Source organism: Dama dama, chromosome 17, assembly GCF_033118175.1.
Source record: "Dama dama isolate Ldn47 chromosome 17, ASM3311817v1, whole genome shotgun sequence".
Classification (NCBI taxonomy): domain Eukaryota; kingdom Metazoa; phylum Chordata; class Mammalia; order Artiodactyla; family Cervidae; genus Dama; species Dama dama.
This window is the reverse complement of record NC_083697.1, coordinates 47,929,082-47,935,947: the sequence shown is the minus strand read 5'-3', so window position 1 is coordinate 47,935,947 and position 6,866 is coordinate 47,929,082.

The window sequence follows — 6,866 nt, the reverse complement described above, 5'->3', positions numbered from 1 at the left end:
GGCCTGACTGGAGAATGGGAAACTCACCCTTATAAACCTAGATAAATTCTTGTAGTCAGCCGCACTGCCCTGGAAAACTCCCTTAGGCCTTATGTTGAAAATGTTCAAGAATTTAAGAGGTGTTACCTTGATGATGGAGTAGCAATATCCCAGATCAAGATAAACTCCTTACAAAAAGATTGACACTGTACAAATAAATACCAAATCAGCCACAAGGTACAAACCCTATGGGCCACATCAAAAAGCAATGTGTCTATGACTGCTGGGTCAAGGGGCATCCAAAGTTTATGCAGGTGGTGGTCATAATGATGATCTCCCCACCTGATGTAAAGTATTATGGCTGAAAATGCTCAGCCTTTGTTTGGATGAGCCATAAGATGCTGCTATGCCATTTAAAGCTAAAAGTAAATACAAAGCTTCTTTACTAATGCAGAGCAATTCCCTCTCCATGACACCTTATTCCTCCATCCTCTTCTACCCTGACTTTGGCTGCTTTAAGGACAAAGATAATGAACAGTAGGTCAAAGACTTCACTCTTTCCAGAGGAAATTGAATGCCGTATTCACCTTTAAGCAGGCAGTAGAAATTTGGCAAGAGAGGGTCACAAGCTTCTGTGCCTTTCTGGATAACAATACTCAATTAATAACCTGACTCAGTGCAGTGATGGAGATAGGGCACCTGGATTCATTGATGGAGTTTGGATTGGGTTGAGTGAAGAAAGAAAATGAACCTGATCTTGTGGATAGAGGATTTGGGCTGATTTAATGTAATGTTGCTGCTGCTTCTTCATCCAAATGTATAGGAGAAAATAATGTCCTACATGCTTATACTTCTCCTATCTGTAAGTACCAGAGGAGACTTTCCCGATTGAGAAGAACTACATTAAGAGAAATACTAACAACTCTAAGACTCACAACCCTGACTCATTTAAGCTAAAAGTCTCTGTGACTGAAAATTTTGCCAAGTAGAATCTCTGGCAAAGGTGGTGGCCTCAACCCAGAACAGCCCCTTGGTATTTGAACTCATTATCTTTGAAGATCAACCAGTATATTCTTTTGAGAAGCATCCTTTAGCTTGCTACTAGGTTCTTGACATAAATGAACTCCTGGCACAGGGAATCCTATGACCACTCCAGACTGGCATTCCCATTGGTCTACTTGGACTAGATGATAGACAGTAGAAGAATCCCAACAAGACTTGCTGGTCAATTTGAAATAAAATACTCAAGAATGCAGCTAATTTGACCCCTGTAACATCACAACTATACATGAAAATGTGGTAGTTATCCCTTTGGGGGAACATTATACTCCACAGAGCTTTGATTCACTGGGCCTTAAACACGCCAAAACCCCCCTAAATTCCTGAGTCTGGTTTATTGATCGGTCACTTAACTGAAACCCAATAGTGTCCACTGACCATTACAGTTGTTCAACATCAGCATTACAGAACAGAAAGTAGACGTGATCCTTTAGTTCAGTAGCCAAAACTCAAGGCCATTCTCAGCTCTCACTAACGTGCTTGGGGCTCTTCATACCAATAACCTAGCTAGCTGATCTACCACTTGCAAAACTGGAGGCAAGCAGATCAAAGACAGCCCTCTTTGGAACCACAAACTGCAGAGACAAATCACAGCAGATGATCAAAGCATGAGTCACTCACAAAGATGTTGATGGTAAGGGTCAGTCAAACCAAGTGGAATAAAGCTGCTGATTAATTCTGCATTTCCTAGATTGACAGAAGCTTCCTGAACACCACATAGTCCTGGACATGGCAATGCAGCCACCATTGCAAACTGGGCGCGACACTAAGAATTCCCCTATTATCTGAAGCAGAAGCTACCACTATACGCAGACTTGTGAATCTTGCCAAAAGTTCACCAGTTTGTTTTAAAGAGAGGAAGGCTGCATTGCAAAGGGTGTGGCTGCCACCCATTTGCTATTGATTATGTTAGACTATTGACCCCCTCCCAGAACTACAGGTGATGCCTCACCACTGTGGACAATTTCTCAGATTATAAGTCACTGTGTCAGTATAATCAGTCAGCTCTATCCATCCCATTGCAACCTATAATACTAATCTGTGTTGGGTTTTAAGGTTTCTGGGCCATTTGCAATCTGATAATGGTGCACCTCTGACTGCAGGAGCTACTCAAAAATGGCTTACAGTCAAGGTATTCAATGGACTCCCCAGCCCATCCTGACACAGCTGGTATTGTTGGTAGTTTCGATGGCCTCCTCAAACACTGAGTCAAACACTTTTTTTGACTTCACCTGTTTCAACTCCCCCTAGTTTACACACCTTAGTTAAGCAATTTGTTCCCTGCAGCTGTCCACAGGAAAGGATTATCTCCTCTTATCTGCTTCTGAGGTAATTGTCAGGAAGAAAGCAGTGGATATTATTTAGAAAAGTTTGAAAATTCAGGATTTCATCCTGGCCATTCCTAGCCATGAAGCTACCCTCTTTGCCTCATCAACAATCCCAGAATGACCTAGAAGATATATCATCAAGCTGTCTGACCAAAAAGAGGCTTAAAGGACTGACAATGAATTTTGATTCAGTCTCCTGAATTCTCCTGTTGGATTGACATGAAACTAGATTGTAAGGATAATAAGTACACAGCTCGATGAGTTTTTCTATAGTGGTACAAGTAAGCCAAAAGAGTCAAATACATAGTAAGCATATATGTTAAGATACCCTTACCCCTTTTGCAGCAGTGTGTTCCAAACAAAAGGTCTAGATATGAAAAGAAGATGGTTGGGGGGAAATGTGAAGTATGACTACTGTAATGGGACACAGTGAAGAGAAGGCAACACTCCAGTACCCAGCAGCTTAGACCCTGTGAGGGATATGAGAAGGAGGAACACTGATGGTCTTTTGTCTTTCACAGGCACCTTTAGAACTTTTGTCACTATGAAAATACTCTGGTACAGCTCTCCCAAAGTATTGCAAGCAGATTCAGCAACGTACTGGGCCTGACATCCCCTGCCAGACAGCCTGAACACAATGTGATCACCATCCTCATTGACCTTATTGAGGAGTCTAAGAAGCAGCAGGGATTCCCCAAGCCCTGTGTCTCCCACTCATAACACCCATCATCAAGTCCTAATGTCTTTCCCACTTCTACTGCCATAACTCTTGCAAAGGTGGTTGTACAAACAAAACAGATTAGATGGACAATATCTTGGGCATTCCCTCCAGGAAAAAGGACTAGACTCAATTATTCAAATTGAACTGGGAAGCTTCAGGTCTATGAGATGTCCAGGGGGCCATGTTGGAGTCACTGTCCACCTATGGCCCCCAAGAGCCATAGGTCCCACTTACTGAGGGAGTTTAAATTTGTAAACAACACTTTCTTTCAGATGTGGATGCTTCCATGCATGCTTCCAGTACTCTTCTTGTATGGAAGCCAAGTATTAATTTGCTTCGCTCCCCAAAACATAGTCACTTGCACCATGATAAGCTAAGTCTGTTGGCATGGAAGACTGCAGAGAGAGTACTCTGGGTACTTATTAGGGGGTATTGAAAGACAAGAGTGGATGTACTGAGAGCAGTCAGCTTTCAGTAATGAGACCATTTTGGTATAGATTTGTGGGTATGTGTGTGTGGGTGTGTGTGTGTGTAGGAAGAATATAACCTCATTTTGTAGTCTTATTTTAGGGTAAGGGAAATATATAAGGTGGAACAGCTAGAGTACTTCAAAGATGAGATGAGTAAATTTGCTGATTGTGGGTATTCTGTAACTAGAAGCACTCAAGTATGGAATGTATAGTTATTTAGTAAAAGAATTTTAGAAGAAATTCAAATATTGGCTGCAAGACTGGACTAGAGTCTATGATATTTTTTCCTCAATTTTGATCTAAGGGGAAAAAAATACTCCAGCATAAAAATGTGCACAAATATTTTAAAATATGAAGCTTCATAACTCCTGAGCACATCATCAATATAAATAACCCTTTACATTATACCACCCTGCTCATTCACCTGAGATTCTTTGAGTAACAAAGCATTGTAGAAATCGACCAGTTCCTTTTATGTGACAGATAAAGAAAATGACACCCAGTGCAATTAAATGGCTTTCTCAAAACCTCATAGATCTATGACATACCAAAATTAGAAACTGAATAGCATGACTTTCAACAAGACTTCCTCATCTGGGGTCCCTTATCTAATCCACAGAATTCAGAAAAATCATTTGAATGACTATATTCTTGCTTCTCCCAAAGAGGGTGCCTAACACCATTTCAGAGGCTAAGGCAAGAAGACAGGGTCATGTATATATGAACACCTAGAGTGCTGGGTGTTACCCTCAGACCCTCATTGGAGATGGCAATCCCTGGAAACATATTGCATCTCTTATCCCACCCAAGTCCCTCTTTGTCAATAGGAAGAATTGTTTTCCCCTCAGAATTATTAGACAGTCCACAGAATACAGTGAACCACAGATGGAATACATAGTCGTAGACTTTGCTCCTTGGAAGAAAAGCTATGACAAACCTAGACAGCATATTAAAAAGCAGAGATATTACTTTGCTGACAAAGGTCCGTATAGTCAAAGCTATGGTTTTTTTCAGTAGTCGTGTATGGATGTGATAGTTGGCCCATAAAGAAGGCTGAATGCTGAAGAATTGATGTTTTTGAACTGTGATGTTAGAGAAGACTCTTGAGAGGGACTTGGGCTGCAAGGAGATCAAACCTGTCAATCCTAAAGGAAATAAATCCTGAATATTCATTGGAAGGAGTGATGTTGAAGCTGAAACTCCAACACTTTGGCTACCTGATGCAAAGAGTTGATTCATTAGAAAAGAACCTGATGCTGGGAAAGATTGAAGGCAGGAGGAGAAGGGGACAACGGAGGATGAATGGTTGGATGGTATCACTGACTCAATGGACATGAGTTTGAGAAAACTCTGGGAGATGGTGACGGACAGGGAAGCCTGGCATGCTGCAGTCCATGGGGTCATAAAAGAGTCAGACATGACTGAGTGACTGAACAGCAAAAACAAGACTTTGGGTTCTTAAGTAGAAACAGAGGGAAGCACACTTAGAGAATTTGCTGAAAACCAAGTTAGTGCTCTGGTCCTTTGCCACAAGCATGCAACCTTACTCCACCAGGGCTCATGCTATCTCAGAAAAACACCGACGTTTTTATCCTCAATATTGTTTGCTGAGCAGAATGCCCAGTTGAGCCACTCTGGGGTTCAATGCCAATTGAATCCTTACTCTTTTGAAAAAAAAAAAAAACAAGACATTTCCTGAGCACTTTGGTGGGAAGTGGGAAGGCCAGGGGCCAAGGCACAATCTGGGCCTCTCTCTATTCTCTTTGTCTTTAAACAGGCTGCTAAGGTGTGCATGTGTGTGAATTATTATTTTCCTAACATTAAACACTTGATTTAAAGCATATTCCCTTTGAAGAAAGGTATAATTGGGGAATTATTTGAAGTCTCTAAGTGGTTAGAAACTGGGTTTAGCCAGATTTCTAGCTGTAAGCAAAAGTCAGCCTCTGATAAGAAGCTGTTGTACTTTATTGATGCAAAGGAGGTAAGTACCCTCTTGGGGGTTTCTCAGTTCAAGAGCATCCTAGCTGTTATTTGCAATCTGCGGTGTGCAGTGCTGAATGTTTTCAGAGACATTGGCCCCATATACTGAGTTCTCGTCAGAGGAAGCTTCCAAGTACCTGGGCAAAGTTTTAATGACATATTGGTTGCAACATGGGTTTTGTGAGGCAGGAAAGCTTCCCTCCATTACCTATTCATATGCAATATTGAATTATAAAATAAAGCACAGAGCCGAAATAGATAGACTTTCCAACAGAGAGACACGCAGCCACATTACAAAGTCAATTTCATATATGGGATCCTGAGCTGAATCATTTAGCTATTTAGGAATGCATTTCGCAGCTAACTCATCCTGGCAGGCCCAACGGGATGCAGTTCCTCTTAAAATAAATATGGAGTCATCAAACAGACATCACTGTGACAATTAACTGCTGGGCTTGAAGGAACTTTTGCTCGGCTTTTCAAAGCAGCCAGAACAAAAAGAGAGGTTCCATGAGTCACAAGTACAATCTACATATGGGAACAATCTTTTGCAAAAATCAAACTTGTATAAATATATTATATTATATTTATTTTTTCACTTGGTACAGTTAGGAAATGAGGGGTTCCACAAAACTGAATTTTCCAGGTGACTTAAAACTTAACAACTTAATACTCAAAAAGAAAAATAAAATAAAATAAAAAGAGACAGTGGGCTAGATATATTCCTAAATATTTTATGTAGACCTTGGTTTCCTTAAATAAATTTTGGTTATCATTTAATTTTATAAGATTTTTAGTTGACTTGACATTATCCATTTGGGAAAGCTCTTGTGACAGTTCCAGGGAGGGATGGTGCAAGTCTGGCCCGGGCAGGGGCAATGAAGAGATGGGAACAGATTTGAGATGTAATTTGGAGGTAGAACTGACAGAACTTCATGACTGATTAAATGTGGCATTTGGGCCAAGGATGAAGGCAAATTACAATTCCCAGCTTCTGGCACAAATAACTGAGAAGATGAGTGTGCTATGCATGATGATGTCATATGAAGAAGAAGGAACAAATTATAAAGAAAAAATATCAAGTGTACAATAAGGTCAATAATCAAGAATTTAATAGAACTCTTAAATAAAGGGAGAAGAGCCCTTAGCCAGAGAAACGAGGTCTGCAAAACCCATGGCTGAGTCCATACAGACTTTGGTGAGGTTCACTCAGCTCAGAATGGCTCTTGACTGACCCTTAGGTGGAAGGCATGATGTTACATGGTTTTAGCATGTTGGAAACAGTCCATGAGAGAGGAGAAGGCTTCACGAAACTGACAGACTCACAAT